Genomic DNA, 21,677 nt, shown 5'->3' on the forward strand with positions numbered 1-21,677 from the left:
CACTGCCTACCTGAGGCTGGAGGCTGGAGTCACCGCCCACTCAGTCAGCCGACCAATCCAGCCGAGGGGAGGCGTGCCAGGGGGATCGGCCAGGTAGGATCAGGTAGGCTTACCTGCACACAAAGAAGAGGAGCCATTCTTTGGAAGCAGCCGACGGATTCAGAGCTTTCCCACCCTCCACTCCCTAACTTTATGCTTCCTTTACAGGTTATTTACTTCCACAGGCTTCTTGCTTTTCAGGTTTTTCTTCCACAGCGTACACGCACGCAGGCGCTGCTACGACCGGTCGCTGTTAAAGGGCTGGAAAGGACTTTCCCTGCATTGGCAGGTTTCGCCTTTCCCGTAGCAATTCGTCACAACTTTGGCGGATGCAGGCCTTGGGCGGAATCCTTTAGTCATTTACATAAAGGGGAGGGGCGTGGGGGCGGTGACTCCCCGCCCTATTGCGGTGGCGATAACAGGGTTCCCGTAAACGGGCCAAAAGGGGGGCATTTGGCGATGCCACTTGGCTGATTATTGCCCTCCCCTTCCAGCGGCGGCGATCGGGGGGTGGGCTATCTGCTTGAACATATGTTCTCCAGAGTTAGCCCAACCCCCACTCATGCTGGACAACCCTGAAGATCACCCCACCCCCGGCTGGGGGCTGGGAGGGATATACGCCCAATGCCTGTGCCAAGGTCTTCCTACATCTGAATTTTAATAAAGTTGTGGCCAATTTTAGTCCCATAAATACGTGGTCCTACATTATTCCCTCGGGGCTGCCCTGGGGACTGGGGGGGACTCCGCCTGACTGTGCAATGGAGAATAAGTTAATTCAATCTAAATTTAAAGGGACCTGACTGAATTCGCACCTTCTGGACTAATACACAGACCAGAATGTAACTATCCTTCAGATTTTGCACTTCTCTGAAGATAGTGTCATTGGCTTTTAAAAAAGCAACATTTGCAACAATAACACCTTCCCCTGCCAAATAATAATAATAATAATAATAATAATAATAATAATAATATAACATTTATTTATACCCCACCCTCCCCAGTGAGAGCCGGGCTCAGGGCGGCTGACATCAATAAAATTACAATTACAATAAAACGTAAAAAGAAAAAACAATTGATTAAAATGTGGATTAAAATACAATTTAGATTTAAGAACATTTTTTAATGCAGCCTCATTTTAAAATGGCCCAAATCAAAACCATAAGGGAGGGAAAACATAGTGGTCAGACCGAGTCCAGCCCAAAGGCCAGGCGGAACAGCTCTGTCTTGCAGGCCCTGCGGAAAGATGTAAAATCGCTCAGGGCCATGGTCTCCTGTGAGAGAGCATTCCACCAAGTCGGGGCCAATATTGTAAAGGCCCTGGCCCTAGTTGAGGCCAATCTAGCCCCCTTATGGCTCGGGATCTCCAAAATATTGTTATTTATGGACTTTAGGGTCCTCCACGGGGCATACAGGGAGAGGCGGTCCCGTCGGACATAATGTTTTAGGATAAAATGTGTTTTGAAATGCATAGACTGAGGAAAAAATATGTACTTGTATCTGTAGTTCCATATGGATCTTTAAAAAATAAAACCATACTTTAATGTGGGAACAGGGTAGAATGGATTTATGAATGAACATGCGAATGAATATGTGTGCACATGTCCTGAGTTTGTTATATCAAGTTCTGTACTGTGAAGTTGGTCTATGCTAGCTTCCTGCAAATGTTAAATTGGTTTTAGTTGCAATATCTGGCTGACTCTGATTTACTGCAGAACTAAACATCACTACAAAGGAAGCCTCCTAGGTGATAATATTTTTGGCAAGTGAATTAAGGCTGCTGCATGAGCCAGTGTAGCCTCGCCTCCTCCACCCCAGTGCTTTCTCTCTATGCATTTCAAAGGAGCTGGCTTTCCTGGAAACTGAAGCCTCTTCTACCTGCTAGTATTTGGCTACTCTTAGCATGACCAGGATCCAGGCCTGAGGAAGAATCAGCTGCTAGACATTTTTCTGTGGGGAGAGGAAGGACTTTTTTAGATGGATGAGCCCGCTGTAGGATCCAGCTGCCTTGTCCTCTTCCCAATATGCCACCTTAACAAGTGGGGCAGCATTTAATGTCAGCCCCGGAAGTGTCTGTCCCAGAACATATCTATCTATCTATCTATCTATCTATCTATCTATCTATCTATCTATCTATCTATTCTTGGTAGTGGTGTCCACCCTGTCGATCACCCTCCCATCAGTTCCTAATGTTTGATGTTTTATTGTGTTTTTATATCTGTTTTTATATCTGCCCCTGCCACTCTGGGTAGCTGCCCAGGGTGGCAGGGGCAACCTAGTCAGATGGGTTTGGGTACAATTATGATTATTATCGGACCCTGATATAGAAACCTTCAGTGTGAAGCTTGAAGGCTGGAGGTGCTTCTTTCTCCTCAAAGCATCATTGTGAAAGACAGGTCCTTTGGAAATTGACATTATGATGTTTGATATACTATGCCCAAAAATAATCTAGCATGTTTGTATTCCATGTTACATTGACATGAGTTCTGGAAGTTTGTTTTCTAATGCTTCCAAGCGTGAATGAATGGACAAAAATGCAAACTGTCCTCCATCTAGTTCCGTACTCTCTATAACCTTGTTTCGTCCAAATTTAAAAATAATGAATTACAAATGTTAATAAACTTGCTTATTCATTGTGAATATCCACGTTAAACGTTTATCAAAGCAGAACAATGACAAAGACCAGAATGGAATCAGAGTCCAAAACTGATACAGGTCTCCAAACCCTTTAGTTTCAGAATCTGTCCTGTAACTGATAAAAATCAGGCAAAAATATTTCAAACTAATACTGTGAAAAAACAATTTTCTAGGTCTCATAGTTAAGTCCCATGATATATCCTTGGAAGGAAAAAACCCAATAATAAAATGCAGTCTTTGATTTATTGGCTTATGTTTTAAGATTTTCTTTCATCAAATTTTAGTTAACATTACTTCATATTGTTAAGTATACCCAAACACAGCCATTTTTCATTAGCAATACACAAGAAATCCAAGAGGCAAATAATTGCAATAACAGGAGTAGCAGTAGCTCCCCTTAGTGCATAGATGTCACTATCAGTAGTGTTCATACTAAATAGTTTTTTCTTAATAGCATTCTTTTAAATTCTTCAGTTATTGACCTGTTAATCACCTAGAACATCTGGTGCTGCGTAATACTCAGAATGAGGGAGAGGAGTTAACTCAGCCAGACAATAGTCCATGAAGATCAGTAGACCTTAGTTGATTTGCCCCAGCTGACAATTTGCCCCATATTTTCTCAATAAGATATAATGCTCCAGCTTTAATAAAAATAAAAGTTCTTACAATTTTTTTTAAAAAAAATAACAAGCTTTCTTCTACTTACATAAGAACTACCATGTAATGGGATCACCCAGATGCCAAGACAGAAATTTTAACATCTGCTCATAATGAATTTCAGTTCGAAATAAAGGAAAAACTTCAAAGCAGCCTTCTCTCCCTGTGGCTAAGACATACATTTTCGTATTTTGTTTCATCACTGGCTCTGTACATTCTTATGCAATTACATTTCATTGTTCCATTCTCAAAGCATTACAGGTCCAATGGGGGATGGCCCCAAATGACCTTGAACAGAGAAGTTGCATTGCATCTCCACATAGTTACATGCCATTTGTTGTCATCGATGTCTCCCAAGCCCAAACTGCTCTGCTTCATTTCTCCCTCCTCTTCCTTAGGGTCCCTTACTGATGTCATGGGATCACAGTTGGAGTGGGCCTTTGAAGGCCATATACCGTAGTTCAAACATGTGCTTTATGTAGGAAAACCACAGCTAGTGCATCTCCAAAGAAGGTTGTCTCACGTTTTCTTCAAGATCTCCACTGAAGGAGAGCCTTCAAAGTAACTGATTCCATTGCTGAACTGCTCGTAATGTCAAACCTCAAGAGCAGGCATGTCAAACCTGCGGCCCTCCAGATGTTTTGGACTACAATTCCCATCTTCCCCAACCACTGGTCCTGCTAGCTAGGAATCATGGGAGTTGTAGGCCAAAACATCTGGAGGGCCGCAGGTTTGACATGCCTGCTCAAGAGTGTGGTTCAACTTCAAAGGAGACATTTGTTTCTTATTATGGTCCAATTCCAATTTTGTTAACTCCCTTCCAATTTAAGTCAGACAGGGTCTCTCCCTGTTGAATGTCAGGTGCTTACTGAAGACTTATTTTATTCCAGAAGGCCTTTATCTGAATTCTGATTTTATAGTCTTGATTAAATTTAAACTCAGTTTTAGTCTCCTGTCATAGCTTAGATACTACTGTGATTTAAGCAGTATATAAATTGTTTAAATAAAAAAAGACATTTCACCTAATGTTGAACCAAAATCTATCCTCCTATAACTTAAGACTATTACGTCTATTCCCGTGTGACATCATTCAGGGATTTGAAGTGTTGTCATGTTTCTCCTCATTCGTTCTCTTCTCCATACCTCTCTTTCTCTTTTCCATACCTCTATCTTTGTTGTCTCCCTCTGGACTTATTCCTGTTCTAGCGTAATGCTCAGAACTGGACACAGTACTCCATATGAAGTCTGACTACCACAGAAAGAAGTGGAACTACTACTGCCTATGATTTTGAAGTAGCATGATTCAATGAAGCCAAAACCATATTAGCCTTTTTGTAGCTGTTATCATACTGCTAACACACATTCTATGTTGTGCATTTGCTATCTCATGCATAATTTTACTTTTGACTCTGCTGAACTACATTTTGTTAGTCCTGGCCCAGTCTTCCATTCCATCAAGGTCATTTTGAATATTATTCATTTCTTCTGATGTATTAGCTATATTTGCCCAATGATTCTTTTATAATGATTTCTCCACCCCTTCATTCAAGCTACTACCACTCCTGCCTACCCTGGTGGTGTCAGACCCTTGCTGCCACACCCTGCCCAGTCAGCTGTTCTGATCAATCTCTAATAATGGCGGTATATCCACACTTTTAGCACTAAACTGTCAATCACTGTATTAATTCGATCAAAACATGCCATCTTCAGCCAGCATTAACCTCTGCTTCCTCATCTATACTCCCCCAGCATCTACATTCTATAAGATACAGCCTAGTGAGTAAACCCCTCCAAAAACATCTCGCTTTGAGGACTGGATTTTATTTTATTTCATTGTCTAATAAAGACAATTTTACATTTTGGGAGAATTAGCTCAAGGCTGTCAATCTATGTGTAACTGCAATTGTCAATAGCGCCCCCATTTCTCTATTCTTTGCAGGATTTAAAAGCGAGAAGCTTTATGTTTGTTTAAATAAATTTATATTCTACTCTCTTCCAAGAGCTTAGGTGGATTGCAGGGAGTGAAAACAATGTACTAGAAATTTTGCATATGCTTCACTATCTGGACAGTACACTCTAGTGTAAAATATGTTGTTACCTTTGACAAGCACATGCACACAAATGGGTTATGTGCCAAAAATGAATAAATTTTGGTCTATTTTATGTTTGTTTTTGTTCTGATATAGTTGTTGAGAAGTCTGGACAGAAAATGACATGGTTTGCCCAATACTTGGCTTGCATTCTATATAGGATGGGTCGTTATGCACCTGTAAGTATGTGGTATCCTTGACTTCCAAAGCAAATTCATTAATGTTTAAAGGAGGAAACTCATAGCTGTTGAAGCATAACGGTTTGCAGTGTGCAATAAAAAAGCAACTTGGGAAGAACTTAGAACTTTCTGGGTTTCATTATCCAGCTGTACATTTTGATCTTTAATGAGAAACACAGGCTGGTTTGCAGTGTTTCACAAGCTTTTACTTTAAACTACAATTTTGTTTATACTTAAACTTAAATTTGGAAGATGGATTCTATTATTTGACCAACTCACTTGCCTGCAATTGTCAGTTTGATCATACTGGTCAAAAACAAGGGCCAATTTCTACTTTGCATCTTTATAACATGGAGAAAGACAACAGCTGACCAGTACAGCACATGTTTTGCATGTACAGTCATATCTCATGTTACGCCCGCTTCAGGTCGTGTGTTTTCATCTTGCATCCCACAGCAACCCGAAAGTACCGGAATGGGTTACTTCTGTGTTTCACCAATCGTGCTTTGCGCCTGCGCAGAAGCGCCAAATCGTGCTGTGAGCCTGTGCAGACGCGGTGCTTCAAATTGCAGGCTTTTCACATTATGGACAGGCCTCTGGAACAGATCCCGTCTGTAACACGAGGTACCACAGTAAAAGGTCCCAGGTTCAATGCCTGCATCTCCAGGTAGGTATGGGAAAAACTACTGGAGAACCACTATGAGTTATTGTAGAAAATACCAAACTTGGTGGACCGGTGATATTACTTGCTGGTATAAGCAAGCCTCCTATATTTCTAAGCAGGTTCATAACAATGTATGAGACCAGTAGTGCTGGGCACCTACAAACTGGTAAAGGTACAGAAAAGGGATCAGGCAAGGATGTAATCTGGCAAAGCGAACAAGTGATTTTCAGTTGATTTTGAACAACATGGGGTTTTGCACAGGGGTTTGCAAGTGCCACCAAACAGATGATGGGTGATGCCTGCAAACCCAGCTGACTCTGTCTACATGGTTTGAAATCAACCCCTGCAGGCAAAGAACAGCTGACTGGTGGTGCTTGCAAATCTCACTTTTTGGCAGGTTACAAGCTCCCAAATGGAAACAATCCCAGCAGGGCTTACATGTGGTGCCAAATGCAAAAGGCACCAAACGCAAACCCTATTTGCCAAGGAACAATTAGGAGTCTGCTTTAAGGTTCCCAACTGTTTCTTTGCAGCTGCATTTTTACCAGGTGTGGGGCAGGTGTGCGTGGCTTGGGGGAAATGACCTTGCAGGTCAAATTGCAATCCTTGTCATACCTAATTAGGCCCATGGACTGAAGATTCCCCACCACTGCTGTATACATGGGTTAGAAAATTATCAGTAATTGGAGATGAGATGATGGACCACAGTCAGGAGTATAAACTGAAATTGACAAAGATAACAATAGGGCTGCCAGAAGGAAGGAAAAGGAAAGTCAAGCATCTGAGTTCAAGAGAAGAGGTTAGATGGCAATGGGAAAGAGGGTAAGGCACGGGCCACATTGATATTAGGGATGAATAGAAAACAGTGCATGTAGATATACACTACTGGTATATTTACAATAGGAAGGTAGATTATTGCATGATCGTGTGAAAAACAATTAAGAGAGGCACTGTGATAGTTCTTCAATGTGCTGTTAAAACTAGTAAATTATCATTTATTCTTAGCAGGAGAGGACAAAAGGTAGTTTGGAAACTACTGTGGATGATCTGCAGAAAATTTGAAAGGATTTCCAACTCCTCAGTCCAAACTAACAATAGCAACAACAAAAAGATCTCCCTCAAGAAATGGGGCAGGAAACCAGGAATTATTATTATTATTTCCTTATTATACATTACCGTATTATAATTATTTTCCCCTAAGTTGTGTACAGATAAACCACTGATACAAGTGAAGAACGAAGTAAGCATACAGGATTAATAAATGTAACAATGGCTACCCAATATCAATAAACCATAGATCAAGAAATTGTGTTAAAGCATTATGCACTTAGTTCGGGTCCTGATAACATCCCGGAGCTGAGAATGTGGTCAGCGGCAACCTGTTCATTAATTCTAAGTTTATTCCACCCCGAGCCACTATTTTGCACCAGGATCCAGCTGGCAGACCTTTGGAGTTATAGTAAAAAACAAAGAAGATTCTGCAAGCCAGAAGTCTGCCTATTCCTCATTTATAGAATAATAGGGTTTTTATAAATAGCTTCTTTTCTTATTAAAGGGGGGAAGAAATACCATTTTGACTGTTTTATGCCACAATAGATCAGATGGGCGCCGATGCACATAAGTACCCTCAATGCACACACAAGGAATTATGCAACTTCAGTTGTCTTTGAGGCATCTGAATTCTGTTGTGGTATCACAAGAAGCTATTTCTTCTTTTTTATTTTCATTACAGCACAGGACAAAAAATTATTTTGACATCACAAAGGAGAAAGAGTACTGTTTCTGATGCCATTCTGATACTTTATATTATCCTTCCTTGTACCAAAATGCAAGAATTGTTGATGACGGGATGACAGAAAATATATGTCAACGGAGAAAAAGCTCTACACCATTCCTAATGAAATTTGAAACAGCCAGCACAATAGATTAACAATTTAGGGTCTGACATAAAGCACACTAAAAAATCCAGCACCATTTGGATTTCCAAAAATGTGTGTTTTATATACAAAATATTCCTAAATCCTATTCAAGGACAGCCTGACCGCTGCCCCCCAAGTCTAGTTACTATGCTAACAGTTTTGTGTCAAAGAAAGACTGACAAAAGGTACCAAAAAAGCTTTTACTTACAAGAATGCAGTGCAGCTCAATCTTTTTTGTTTTTAAGGTGCAATGATTTCAGCATCTAAAATGTAACTTCAGGCACTCTGAAAAGAAACAGGTTAAAATCTCTTTCAGTTATAATTGCTATTTCAGATTTAATTAAAAATTAAACTTTCATAATGTTTCACCATCCAAAGCAATGCATTATCAGTCAAGCATAGCTTCTTTTTCTTCTTCTTTTTTTAGTTAGAAAAGCCCTTTCCAGAGTAGTTTGTAATGAAGAAAGGAAATAAAGAAGGCAATTCAGAACAGAAAAATACAGCTCTACATTAAAGGATTCCAAATAGCGTGGCAAAAAAGGGGGAGAAAAAATTCTCCTGCACCTTTATATCAACAATTTAACTTATTAAAAGAATCAGGCATAACAATTAAAAAAAGACAGATGAAATTACATACCCATGATTGTGGGAGGAATGAGCAATAAAAAACAAAACAAAACTAGGGACATTTTAGGATGAAACTGTAATAAAAGAGAGTTTGCACTTTTAAATAGTGTCAGGCAACACAAACAAATTCTTCAAGCTTTATAGATTTGCTGCTGACTTCATTGTTGATGTGGATTACACCCACAACCCAATTTTTTAAAAAGGTTGCTCTATAGTATCTTTAAATTTCAAACTGTTGCATAGAAATGAAAAATACATTGAATACTATTTTTGTTCAAAACAACTGGTTGTAAATCTCATTTTTTATGCAAAATTACAGAATAGTTCTTCAAGAGAATGGGAGAAGCAGCAGCAACCTTTTAGGATTTGGTGTTTTTTTTTAACCACAGGAATGGATAACATCGTTTCAAATGTGTGTTAAAAGTGTCAGTGATTATTATGCTATAAACAAAAAGAAAAATAAATATAGGAATAGTAGGATTCCATGGTTTTTATATGTCTGTAACAAAAATACATAAAAAACCAAGCAAAACATAGAAGGGAAAGAATATAAAATAAGAAATAAAGTCCAAAATGTTAACTAGATCCTGACTATCTATAATTCAACAACAACAAAACACGGCAGAATACATTTACAAATATTTATAAACAAAGATGCCTCCTATATAAGCTTCACCACCAGACATTATAGGGAGCCAATTCATACAACCACAAGCTTGTGGGGGTACACAGGGTGGCTTGATAAAGTTCCTGGTGAAGTGGTCATGAGATTACACATTTATGTCCAGAGTTTCCAATGGGTACATTCATTTTCTGGTCTACAGAAAAAGAAATAAAGTTACTGGTGGAGCACTAAAATGTGGGTATGTGTTGGGTAATATACATTTACAGCTTCCTTAAGCACACAAAGACAGCCCTCATACAGTCAACCACATGTCGCCACAAACCCAGAGTCACATGAATCTAAAAATTACAGCATTTAAGGCTGAAATCTTGCATGCAATCATGTGCATATTGACTTCAGTGAAATGTAAACTGGTGCAGCTGGGCATAGGAATGAAGTGAAATTGGTTTTCGTATACTATTTTTCCACACTGAAAGTCTGTTATGCCAATCCTGCATTTTGTTTAATAATTACAGTATTGGCAATGCAGTTGCAACTGGAAAAAGAAAAAGAAAGGGAAGGTGGGATTCTCTTTAATGTCACTGACTTAGGTTATAACAGGCACTAGTAAAGAAGCTTGGGGATTATATGGGGATTGTTTGTTGTAAGTATTTTCATTTCCCCCCCCATTTTTTTTAAGAAGCAGCTCAGGAGTATAGTGTTAATTTCATGATCAGCTCTTATAAGACATATATAATAAGAAATTTCAGCAAAAAAAGTATCTGTGAAAAATGTATGTAAATCATCAGGTGCATCATTTTAAAAAAAATCAAAATATATCATTAATAAATGCCAAGCCAGACTACTTTTGGGTCAGTGCTATATGAAGTGATTCATCAATTACAAATTTGAATTATTAATATTGTACTCACTAAGTTATTCCCTAATGAAAAGAACTTGATATCATTTGCACACAGTTTTGAACAATTATGAACCAATGAAACCAAGAGTAACCATTTCCCCCAATGCTATGGAGGCATTACATGATGGGCAAAATCATACCACGGTAATGTAACATGCAAGCCTTGTTGAAACAATTCCATGCCATTTTCATTTATAAAAATAGGTTCTTTATATGTTTCTCCCTAATAGTATTTATAAATTGTTTGGTCACGCACTCTCAATTCGTATGCAATGCTAAGCCAATACATGGCTAAGCATAAACAAACAATTATGTGGGTTCTCACATCGGTGGCGCTGTGGTCTAAACCACAGAGCCTAGGGCTTGCTGATCGCAGGGTCGGTGCTTCAAATCCCCGTGACGGGGTGAGCTCCCGTTGCTTGGTCCCTGCTCCTGCCAACCTAGCAGTTCGAAAGCACGTAAAAGTGCAAGTAGATAAATAGGTACCGCTCCGACGGGAAGGTAAATGGTGTTTCCGTGCGCTGCTCTGGTTCGCCAGAAGCGGCTTAGTCATGCTGGCCACATGACCTGGAAGCTGTACGATGGCTCCCTCGGCCAGTAAAGTGAGATGGGTGCTGCAACCCCAGAGTTGTCCGCGACTGGACCTAACGGTCAGGGGTCCCTTTACCTTTACCTGCTGCTTCCACAGCCTTGCTGATGCCGTGCTACCCAGAGCTAAGACATGGTTTGAGTAACATTATGACCAAACCCAGGCTCATGGTTTGTCTCCACTTTATAATTAACCACCGGAGGACTAAATATCAACACAACTTATGTTCAGAGAAAGACCTCATGGACCTCTTGTCAAGGTCAGAATCCGCCCCTCAAAAGCTGTAGACCAGCCTGCACATCCTTCAGATTTTGTTAGATTCCAGCTGCCATCAACCCCAGCTAGCATAGTCAATCATCAGGAATGATGTGAAGTCCAGCAAGATTTTGGAGGTTCCAGGCTGGCAAAGCCTCTTGTAGACTATTACCTGTAAACATTTCCAAATATTTGACTCTGAAGATGCAATTACACAATTAGCCAGAGCTGTAATTTTGAAGGACAGAAAAGTGAAAAAGTAAACTTGTTCTGGATATCTAAAGATGCTAAGATTAATTTTTTTAAAAAAACAACCAATGAGATTTAGCTTTAGTACCCTTTGTGATGAGTGTACCTCTGCTGTTTTCATGACATGTTGCTTTATTGTTTTAATTATGCTGGTGATTGCCAGCCACTCTTAGAGAATAATGGTGAAGGGTGGGGCACAGAGTTTTTAAATAAATAAAAAGCTCTACTCTTGAATTTGTAATTTCAATGAAGCTCAATCACATGCATTAGCAAACACTTCTTAAAATTTCTCCCATAATTCAGTAGGATATTTACACATGACTGTAACAAAGATGAAAACACCCACATGCAGTGAGACACAGAGAACTGCTAAACAGAGTTAAATGCATTGGGCTCAATTCAGTACTAGTTTGTAGACTGTACCATCTTCTGCAACACATTGCTCCATTGACCAACCCAGTTCCCCCTGTCAGACATTACTCATTTAATGTTATGAAGTATTTTTTGTTTTGTTTTTTACCCCAGATAAATTCTCATCACTGAGGTATTTTTTTTAAAAAAAATATTATTTAAGCAGTAAATATGCAAAAGGGTGTAGTAACAGTTAAAGTTTCAGAACTGAATGCAAGAAGGCATTAACAGAGGCTATAATGCAGCCTTTAGCAACCTGCCACTCACCAGATATTTTGAACCACACCTCCTACTACACCAACCATTATTGATGGTAGGTGGGGGAAAACACCTGGAGGGTGCCAGGTTATAAAAGACTACTATAATGTATATTTAATGGTTGCTTTCACAACTGTGTCCAACAGTTAAATCAATATCAGATTTTCAAGATATTAAGATTGTAATAAGGAGCTGATCAGGAAGTCCATTGTGATGCAGCACAGTAACAAGAAACCTTAAGTTTAATGGCTGCATAAAAGGAACTGGACTTGGGCTGTGAAATATCCTAAGCCACTCTTACAGCTGTTGATGAGGTAGAATCAAGCAATCCTACAATTCTACGATTCTATGATTCTTCACAATGCCTCTTTGACAGTTTCCTCGTACACAGGGTGATGACGATAATCAAGTTGGCTGCAGAGAAGCTATAATATTCCCTATTCCAACTGTTTTCTTGCACAAGCTGTCCCTAGATCCTGTTTATGTTCCCAAAGAACAGGAACAGTTGACAGCATGCAGCTTTTGAGAGGCCTTGCCCAAATAATTCTTTTGCTAAAGATATAAATTCTTTGTATGGCAGAAATGAAACGGAAATTCTGAGAGCTTCAATACATTTCATGACTTTTCCTTATAATCTTCACGTTGTCACAACATAGAAAGCATTAGGATTTGTTTCTCTTAATGCTGTGATCTTTACAATCCTGTTTCTCATACTGAATGGTATTGTCTCCCATGCCTCAAATTACCTCCAATGCATAAAGTAATAATACCAGTTGATAAACAGGGTTCCACCATAAAACCATAGCAGCACCTTTACATTTGTTCTGTTACAACACAAACAAATATTTCAGCGTGATCGGTGTTGTACATTAGTGAGAAAGTGGGTGGATAAAGGAAATGTGCCGGACATAAATTGTTTGGATTCCAGCAGAGGTTTTCACACAGTCCCCACAAAGGAAGTGCATAAAGATAATAGTAAAATAATTTAGATGAAATTTGTCATGGCAGGATGAAAATTAATAGTGTTATTGGAAAACCAAGGAAATATGTAATTGGGGATGGTTATTAATAATTATTGGCATAACAGGTGAAGAAATGCATTGTCACTCTTGAAAACTGGTACCGGTACAATGTTAATCAAACTGAACATTTTTACAAATCATGAAAGAAAAACCAAGGCTATGAAGGGCAAAACTAAAACGAATGCAAAGAAGAAAATAATATTTCATGAAAATGAAAAAAGCAGGGCGGGGACCTGTGAAATTCAATACTGTAATAAGCAACCTGAGCTATTGCTGGAGGCAGAAACCTGGACTACATGGAGCTTTGGTTTGATCCATGAAAACATTTCTTAAGTTTTTGAGCAAAATCTACCATTTGCCGGCAATGAGTAAAGGAGCTCCTCCCTCACCTCCGCCAATATCCTAACTAAAACAAGCTTCCTTAATATTAAAGAAAACTGCCGGGAATTCAAGGTAAGCATGCACAGAATTTCATTTTCACCAAATTATTCACTTGATGGCCTTGGTCTTCCATACAAGAAGAAGAAGAGAAGAGGAGTTTGGATTTGATATCCTGTTTTATCACTACCCGAAGGAGTCTCAAAGCGGCTAACAATCTCCTTTTCCCTTCCTCCCCCACAACAAACACTCTCGTGAGGTGGGTGGGGCTGAGAAACTTCAGAGAAGTGTGACTAGCCCAAGGTCACCCAGCAGCTGCATGTGGAGGAGCGGAGACACGAACGCGGTTCCCCAGATTACGAGTCTACCGCTCTTAACCACTACACCACAACATACTTGCATGTTTCAAAGTGATGAGCACATGGAGACTAAACATGGTTCATTTTTTTATATAGAGAGGAAAAGCAGCCTTTCCCAACCTAGTGATCTCCAGATGTTTTGAAGCACAACCCACAGTAGCCCCAACCAGTATGGCTCTAATTCCAAAACATATGGAAGGACACATGTTGGACAAGGCTGGATAAACCATACAGCAACTTTCCTCAACTTCATGCCTTCCTGATGCTTTAGACTGTAAGTCCCATTATCCCTGACCATAAACCATGCTGTCTGGGCCGGCCTGTAGCCCAAAATATATGAAAGGCACCATATTGGAGAATGCTGTTACAGGAAATACCATACAAGAAAGTAATACAAACTAGCATTGATTAACAAGGGGGTATGCGATAACATTCTGCTTAGAAGAAACATACTTCTTTGAAGAAAGTTTTCAAGGCAATTGAAAAGAAAACTGATACTGCATAACTTTGTCCAGGGCAGTCTCGAGCAGGTCGTGCGCCCTGGCGCTGAGGGGTGGAGATCGCTCCGGCGCCCCCGCCCTCGCAGGGCGCAGCATGGCTTCCGCGCGGCTTTGCTGCGCAGCACCCAGCCTACCGGGCTGGCGCCCTGACACCCTGCGCCACCGGGACTCTACCTAGAGCCGGCCCTGACTTTGTCCACTTTCCAATTCCTATGATTTGACAAATAAGACAAGCAACCGCTGATGCTAACCACTATCACTGCTAAAATGGGTGACCACATGAACTCTCTCTGAGCTGCTTAGCAGCAGAGTGGGCTATAAATACAATAAATAAATGTTGTGCCCATCGACAAAATCAATGACAGGCATAATGCTTTGGAAATATTTGATTCAACAGTAGTAATCAGTAACCAACTGTGCAGTGAATGATGCACAATGGAAAGAATCAGGGATGGAACCTTAATTCTGAATGTTGCCAGAGCCCACCCATTCCTGTGTCATGTCATTGTAGTACATTAATTTAGTGCTCTGCCCAAGAAAACTCTTAATTTTATTACCTTAAAAAGTACACCTAAGCTGAAAACAGGTCTGAGAAAGTGATGATGCAGGTTTAATTGATGATATGCTCAGATTAAAAAGGAGGCAGTTGCTATCTCAGAAATAATTAGGATGAATAAATAATTCACATAATACATTTCCCATTCATATGACTAGCCTTTATCTTCTTTATGCACATATCTGCATGGACAACCTTATTCTGAAAACCAGACAATCCTGGATTTTTTTTTTTTTAATATCATGGTGATTTCCTTACCTCCTCCGGGCAATACTGTAGTGGGAATTGCTGAAGACATATCCTTCATCATCTAATTCACATTTTGCATTTGCTAAAGGGGATGTGCTCTTAGAACTAGTTAAAGTGTGTGTGTGTGTGTGTGTGTGTGTGTGTGTGTGTGTGAGTGTGTGTGTGTGTGTGTGTGTGTGTGTGTGAGAGAGAGAGAGAGAGAGAGAGAGAGAGAGAGAGAGAGAGAGAGAGAGAGAGAGAGAGAGAGAGAAAGTTCTGGCACCTTTCATGTGGGCACCATTGCCATTCTTAGAGAATGAGGCAGTTGTTTATGGTAAGTTCCAGAGATGATAGATTAGATAGATAGATAGATAGATAGAATTGGCCCAAAGAATAAATCTTCAAAATAACCACAGCTAAATAGCTAAACAAAACAGAAGAAAATAACTTTGGGAGATCTTAAGGAACTTGCAGAGAGGGATTCTATCTTGAGGTGCAGCCTAGACCCGAGCAAACTCAGATGAAGAAGCCCATTACAGGCACTTAATAGTTCCCTTCTGGAAGCTTTAACAATTGCCCAGAATATTACCACTATAATCCAAAACTATGAGTTAAACGTACTCTTTTTTCTGGACAGAATAGCAACACCCAAATTCAAAGTTAATGCCTCTCAATTCCACACTGAAATGTCATCTCCTGAATTTTATTCCAGTCAACTTCTGAGCAGCTATCAAATCTCATATTTTGATTCTGCAATATGCATTTATAATTGCTCATAGGTTGCTTAAATTGACATGCAGATCTTTTAACAAAAAGAAAAAATTAATCACAGAAAGGAAAGAATGTTTTATTTTGATACTGCATTCAAAATTTGGTAGTCTTCATGGCTGCTGTCTTGTAAACAATCCTTCCATCACTCCATTTTAAAAATTTCTCATAACACAGTTAATCCAAGTACTTCCATGTGAATTTTGCATTACATCACCAGAACATGGTTGCATTTCAGCAAGCTAGTACCGAAGTCATATTATATCTAATGACTTCTATGGGGTCCCCCCATTTTTTCTCACTATATCTTAAATTATCATTCTTGATCTTTATGAAACACACTTGCAGATCAAACCAAGTAGTTCATTTAGTTCAGCAGTCTTTTTTTAAAAGTGGTTAACCTGATGCCTGATAAGGAACTCCCAAGACATGATGATCCCAGTATTCACATGTATACAGCCTCTGCACTTGGGTTTTTATATCTTTAAATATTGACAGCCTGTCTCAATGGGCATCACAATGATTTTTCATGACAAATCAATTGCAAAATTTCAAACTATCTCGTATTACCTCTATGTTTGAAAAATAGTTCTTTACAAAGTACTGCCGTGTTGTTTGGCCCCTGACCCTCACAGGGACAAATTTAGATCTCGCTCTCAAAACACTGTATTTAAAAATGCTTCTTTCATTGGTGAGCTGCAGGAGGAAAGTTATTTCTCTTTGCTCTAAACCACATGCTGCCCAGAAGGAGGAAGTTCCACACAGTAAATGTATACAGAACAGTTTCCTACCTCTGTGTGCCGTAGAAAATCCCACTGTGTTAAGTAGGGTTCTACTAAGGCCACTAAAACATATTAGCCTATTAAACTCCCTGTTTCTTTATTGTTCTCCAAATGCTAATGAAATGTTCCAGTGCAGTGTTTATACTAGAGTACTTTAGAAAAGCAATATACTAAAAACGTTTCTCTTAAAGTGACAGCACTTCAGAAGAGAGGTTTCCACAAAGCAACAGACAGGCATTTGCTGCTCTGCTGCTAAGCCTCCAAATTTAGTTCCTATCCAATGTAAGCTCTCTGGTTTGGGATCAAGTCACTTTTTTGGTTAGCATAGTGTTATAAGAATTTGAATGTCTCAAATATAGAACAAATAGTCATAAACAAGTATATAAACCACGTGTCTGTAATAGTATAACAGAGCAATCCTGAAGCCATTTTGACTCTGCCAAATCCTTACAAATCCTTCAAATCCTGTCTTAAAGATGTATTTGTGTATGAATAGGGTGAGCCTGTGACCTGGATTCAGGAACTAAAGTATCTACCATCACTCACGAAGAGTCGGACATGACTAAACGACTAAACAACAACAACCATCACAAAAGAATGGCCAGGCTGCCCAGGTAATGCAATCAGGGATCTTTATCAGGTATCATGGCAGACAGAATTTATCCGATGATGTATGTATGATCCTTTTAGGGTAGTCTTTGGCTAAGGGGTTGGGCAATGTCAAAAGTCTTTAAAGGTCCCTGCACACTTTTGTTTTGGGTCCCTCTCTTGCAAAGGAGGGGCGGGGACTCTGTTGCAACAGAAAAATAAATATCTACCTTGCTTTCCACTGGATCCTGCCTTCATCCATTCTTCTCTGACCGATCATGGACTTAGAAGACTCAGAGTCCCATGGGAGTTTGGCAGCAAAAGCCAAACCCCAATTTTTACATCAATAGTAACTACTGTAGTGTTGCCCTATAAAATGCATAGTGGATATGAAGCAGACAACAGTCTACAAAGAAATTTTAGAACTACTTTGAAGATGCTTCATGTATAATATCATTATGCAGATAAAGGGATGCCATAAGCACTTATGAAATAACTAAAACCCAGCTGCTGCTTCTTTTGCAATCACTCGTAGCCAAGTAAGATTGTCTTCCATGAACACGGTCTTAACAGTGAGTCCGTAAGTGACTCCCCTTCGACCTTCCTGCCTTGGGGCACCCTGTTGGGAGTATGAGGCTCCCAAAGGGAGTCTCACAAGGGTCGCTCACAAGGGTCATAGGAACGTGCATGGACAAGGTGATTCAGCCAGTGAGTAATGCCCAGCAACAGTGGCAGCAGCCACCTGGTTTGCTTTTGCTTGCCTCTGTCTCCTGGATTCCTTCTCACAGGGCCGCTTCTGGTAGATGCCTTGTAGTGGGATGGGACAGTCCAAGAGGAACAGGATGTTCTGTCTTTTCCCGTTTGCCTGCCCCCCACACTCTGAATTATAAACAGCAATGGCTTTGTCTCTGTGGACTTCGTACACACTCCTAAATAAATAAATAAATAAATAAAATGAAAACTTTTCCAAAATGGTAAATGTTCCTAGTAAAAGAACCACACTTCTAGCATCCTTTTTTCTCTCCAATGCAATGAACAACCTTCGCACATTCCAGAGAAGTGGGTCTTGCTCAAGGGGTGGAGGTAGGGACACATTATCTGGGGGGAAAGGTGCCCTCTGGCCTTGCATACGGAGAACACACCACTTCCCATGTACACATCTCACCCCTTAAGACAAGACATGGAAAGGTAGAAAGGCATGGTGCCCAAGAAATAAAATCAGTCTGTTATGCTGCTTCTGCACAGCATATGAATCAGATACAGTATGGACCTGGCAAAGCTATACAGCCAAGTTAGTACCCCCACCGAAAAGATTAATTAATCAACATCAAGTCTCTAGAAACTATGAATAAAATGTACAATATACGTTCTATGACCAGAATTCTTCATACGTCAATTAATCTTTGGGCTTATCCCAAAATACTCCACTGGTTTCCATCCCCAAACTCTTCGCTCTATGCACAAGGGATTTGCCCATATCCTACTTTCCAAAAGGACCCAAGTGCATTTCCGCTAGGATTCTTCTTAGCCTTTCATTATTATTTTCATTATACTTCAAGGTTATACAGTTAAAATTACTAATTTTTTATTTGAACATTTATAGTAAGCTACTGAGATTTTTAGCAGCTTAGCAGCCTTATTTCTTTGTAAGAGAGTAAGCCTCTTAGATTCTGCATATGGGCTTCTCATCTAAAATGAAAGATTTTAGAAATGAATTGAAAGGTAACGCTGACTTAATGAGGCTTTTTAAACTAAGGACTGAATATCGATACGTACAGTTCCACCCGTTACACAGCTTCCAAAGCTCAGTCTCTCACACATGCTTTAGCATCATTACCACTGAGTGAATGAAACAGTAACACTTTCACTTCTATATTTACTGTACTTCAAAGGTATTCTCAGCTGAACCTCAAAATATTATTTATTGGAAGCAAAAAAACCCTAGCTGGGGAGTCAAACAATAAATTACTTCCAGGCCACAGTAACAAGATAACAAGTTTGAGCCGAAGTATTGATATAAACAACTTGTGATTCAGCTGTATCTCTGGTTACAACCGATTTACTTTTACATTTTTTTCCTTGAAACCCTGGGAAATCATTCTAGACGAGTGCAATTGTATCTCATAGTTAATTTATAAAAGATTATTTGAAAATATTTCATGTTAGGATACACATTAACAGGCGAGAATTAAATATAAATATAAAACAGCAGAAGTCAACAACAACAACAATAACCATTGCCATTATTTATGACATGTCTAATTGGATAAACTCCATACAAAGATAAAAATAAACAAGACTTTGCCTGTAGCCTTACAATCCAAAAATTGCAAAACAAACAATAAATTTATTATTTTAAGAATAAGAAATTCTGAACTCTGATTGGAGCATGAGGAAAAAGAAAATTCATTGCAGGGAGCAGGAAGAATCAGCTCTGTCATTTATATGGCTGCATGGGATGGAGAAACCTCTCCAAAAGAACAACCCTGAAATATACTTTCTAGTACATGAATCACAGAATCTTAAGAGTTGGAAAGGCCCCAAGGGTCATCTAGTCCAAACCCCTGCAATGCAGGAATCTCTGCTAGAGTATCCATGACAAATGGCCAGCCAACCTCTACTTAAAAACCTCCAAGGAAGGAGAGTCCACCACCGCTCGTGGGAGTCTGTTCCACTGCTGAACAGCTCTTACTGTCAGAAAGTTTTTCCAAATGTTTAGTTAGAATCTGCTTTCTTACATCTTGAAGGCATTGGTTTGAGTCCTACCCTATAGAGCAGGAGAAAACAGGCATGCTCCTTCCTCTGTGTGACAGCCCTTAAGACACTTGAAGATGGCTGTCATATCTCCTCTCAGTCTCCTCTTTTCCTGGCTAAACATACCCGGCTCCTTCAAGCGCTCTTCATAAGGCTTAGTTTCCAGACCCTTGATCAGCTTGGTTGTCCTCCTCTGCACATGTTCCAGCTTGTCAACATGCTTCTTAAATTTGTGGTGCCCAGAATTGGATATAGTATTCCAAGTGTGATCCAAGGCAGAATAGAGTGGTACTATTACTTCCCTTGATTTGGACACTATATTTCTGTTGATGCAGCCTAGAATAGCATTCCCTTTTTTCCTGCTGCATCACACTGTTGACTCATGTTAAGCTTGTGATCCACCAAGACTCCTAGATCCTTTTCACATGTACTGCTAATAAGCCCAGAATTGGTGTCCAAGGTGAGAGCATGGAAGCAATTTTGCAACTCTAATGACAAGCCCTAATGGTTTGTGACTGTCTTACTCTATCAAGTAACTCTGCATGTTGTCCTGTTGCTTGAGGTATGGCTAGGTGGGCCTCAAGTTGCTGCACCTTCTTTTCCAGCTTGCGCTTGCTGTACTGTTGCTTGTTCTTGGGTAGGGTGACAAACATGGCGCAGGTGTTACAGGTCACTGCAGCAGCTCCCTCACCCTCCATGTCTCTGGTCCTATGCACACCAAGAGACAGAACTCGGTGCCTCCCCCTTATACTCCCCTGCTAAACACCTTCACAAACAGCCGTTTGTGATGTCTGGTGGCAAGCTCCCAGGATCTGCCCTGAGCTAAGTTTGACTACTGCTGGTTGCTAACTCCTCTCTCAGCCTGGCTTCCTCTCTGCTGTAACTCCTCCCCCTCAGATCCTGTGTTCCCACAGAGCAATCAGCCACACACATCCTCAGGCCCGCAATGAAAAAAAAGTAATCAGGACAAGTAATCAAGCCTCTAGCAAAGCACTCAGTCACTCCCTGAGGCATGCTATCAATCTATCAAACTTTGAAACAGCTCAGAAAAGCAAGCAAGCAAGCAGCCTTACTCCAAAAGAAACAAGCTCACTCTCTTCAGTCTCCTCCAGCAATCCTTGTCCCTGTTTGTTCTAACTATATGGATATGGAATATAGTTGGATGCAAGAAGTACTTAGTTGTCTTTTCAGAACTGTCACTAAATCCTATGCCCATTAACCTCATAGCTGCCAAGTTATCCCTTTTTTAAAGGGATTTTCCCTTATGCTGAATAGGCTTCCTCGTGAGAAAAGGGAAAACTTGGCAGCTATGATTTACCTGGAGTACCTGAATTCAGTAGGACCTACTTCTGAATACATATGTTTGACCTGTAATTGCACATAATTACTTTGAGAATGACTATGGCACACCAGACAATATCCAACACTAAAGAAAACCCCTTAGCAGCATCTAACCTATCACAAGAAAAATATAGTCAAGTAAGATGAAATTTAAAGACAGACAACCTGATTTGGCTTCAACAAATATGTAAAATAAAATTCCCATATGGCTTTTATGAGAGCCTCCCCCTCCCCCCCAGACAACTTTTTCACATATATTGGATCCCTTCTACCTCCCATCTAGGTGCAATCTTCATAGCTTGTT

The 21,677-nt window shown here is 40.0% G+C and overlaps 1 protein-coding gene across 21 annotated transcripts in view; it reads right to left on the reverse strand.

Moving 5' to 3' along the window:
* ZBTB20 (zinc finger and BTB domain containing 20) overlaps positions 1 to 21,677 on the reverse strand; it is a 496,349-nt gene that overhangs the window by 304,997 nt on the left and 169,675 nt on the right. For 15 of the 21 annotated variants that reach the window (XM_035115408.2, XM_035115410.2, XM_060273751.1 and 12 more), the window contains one exon: positions 8,391 to 8,467. The exons of 4 other annotated variants lie outside the window; for them this stretch is intronic. The gene's annotated coding sequence lies outside the window, so the exon portion shown is untranslated. Of the gene's footprint in view, positions 1 to 10; positions 114 to 8,390; positions 8,468 to 21,677 lie in introns of all 21 variants that reach the window. 2 more of the 21 variants (XM_060273755.1, XM_060273758.1) reach the window with 1 other exon arrangement.

The sequence above is a fragment of the Zootoca vivipara genome, chromosome 4, assembly GCF_963506605.1.
Source record: "Zootoca vivipara chromosome 4, rZooViv1.1, whole genome shotgun sequence".
Lineage (NCBI taxonomy): Eukaryota > Metazoa > Chordata > Lepidosauria > Squamata > Lacertidae > Zootoca > Zootoca vivipara.